The following is a 2,107-nucleotide window of genomic DNA, read 5'->3' on the forward strand; positions in this document are numbered from 1 at the left end:
TACAAAAACAATTGAAATTTTAAGATTCTAAAATACATCAAACATCATTAAATCAGTGGACACAAATATTTGCATGAAATAATTTATAGCTGATAAGATTTCACCAGTAAGGTTTTCCAAACTTCAAAAACAATTTATTGCCAATGTTATAAAAACAATTTAAAATTAAAACATTAAGAGGCCTTTTCAAACTCATTTTAGGCTACATTGATATTAAAACTTGATGCAAAGGCCCTAAATAATGTATTAATAAATGGTAGTAGCAATACATATAATGATATTATATCACGATTAAATTTATCTGATGAGGGCAAAGTTAATTAACATTAAAAAATTGAAGTTTAACCGTATTAAAGACTAAGGATTAAAAAAAAAAAAGAAATAGCCTTTTGAATTGATGCCATAAAAATATTTAAAAATTAAGTAAGCATTCATGCTTGCTCTTTTTAAAAAGTGAAAACCTGAGAGACTTTTTCAAAAAGTGGTAGAAATGTATCCTCAAAAGTTATAACAAGTAATATTTAATGGTAAACTGTGCAAACCTTTCTTTTTTGTATCCAGTTTAAAGCCCAAATATCTGCTCTTACCATTTTTGTTCAACATTTTACTCCAAAATATAGCCAACACATTAAATGTAAGCAATTAAAATAAATGTTATAAAAGTTTGAAAGGAAGAAATAAGCCTTTAATATTCACAGATGATATTAATTCATATATAGAAATTCCCAAAGCAACTAATAGATAATATTAGAATTAATGACTGAACTCAAAAGTATTGCTGAGCATAAAAGAGTAAAGAATCTCCCGAAAGAATGTTACATTCCTGCATTAAGTGGTCAGAAAATAAATGGCTTTAGAAAATAAAATTTTTATAATGACACCATTCCATTGCTGCAAAATGATTGAGTATCCAGGAAAAAACTTAAGGCCTTTATGAGAAAATTACAAAAATATTTAGAAAAATTCTAAAAATCAAAAAAATTTTATTACATTTGTTATTGGAAAAAATTCTGTCATAATTCAATATGTAACTTGATTGTACTATACATTAAAATATATTTACCAGTATTTTGTGCACCTTGGAATGCTGATTTTGTTTTATTTCAAGTACAAAAGAGCAAGACTAGCCCAAGATATACTTAAAGATCAAGTCGAAAGATCTGCCATATCAAGATACACTGAGTAACTAAGTTTGTGAGACAGAGCTATAAAGATTTTCAGAGATAATAAAATATACGAAGATATTTTCATAACCTCACTCTGAAAGAGGACTTCTTAAGCAGGGCAAAAAACATTAACCATACATCAAAGGATTATGATGTATGTTACAAAATCTGATTATGTTACAAGTAAGCACTTTTGGTAAAAATCATTATAAAGGAAGTTAAAAGACCTGATAATACATATGGTGGGGGAAGACAAATATCTAAATATGAAATGACTCTCAAGAAAAGACAAGGAATCCTTTTTAAAAAGAGGAGCAGAAAACTTGACCAGGCACTTCACACAAAGGGGACATATAAAAGGCCAATGAAGGTATAAAAATATGTCCATTCTCATTTATAATCTGATAAATACATGCTGACGCTTCCAAGATGGTGCTAGTGGTAAAGAACTCACCTGCGAATGCAGGAGATATAAGGGACATGTGTTCCATCCTGGGTTGGGAAGATCCCCTGGAGGATGAAATGGCAACCCACTCCAGTGTTCTTGCCTGGAGATTCTCATGGACTGAGGAGCCTGGCGGATTATATAGTCCATAGGGTCACAAAGAATCGGACACAACTGAAGCGACTTAAGCACAAATACATATTGCAACCACAATGTAATACCTTTACAAACAATTTTAAGAAGTTTGAAAATACCAAGTGTTGATGGGAATGCAAAGGTACCATAAATTACAGGTCCCGGTTCTTTGCTCCTCCCTATATACACATCTTTGCCATAACCAAACAGTATTTTCCACCAAAGGTGAACTATCTTTCCCCATTTCTGATTTTTGATTAGCCTGATGCCTTGCTTTTGTCAATGAGATGTTAGTAAAAGTAATGTTAGCAGAAGTTTGAAAGTGTGTGTGCTATTGCCTTGCTCTCTCATGCATCTGCCG

This window comes from Giraffa tippelskirchi, chromosome 1 (genome assembly GCF_054371585.1).
Source record: "Giraffa tippelskirchi isolate mGirTip1 chromosome 1, T2T-mGirTip1v1.2.pri, whole genome shotgun sequence".
Lineage (NCBI taxonomy): Eukaryota > Metazoa > Chordata > Mammalia > Artiodactyla > Giraffidae > Giraffa > Giraffa tippelskirchi.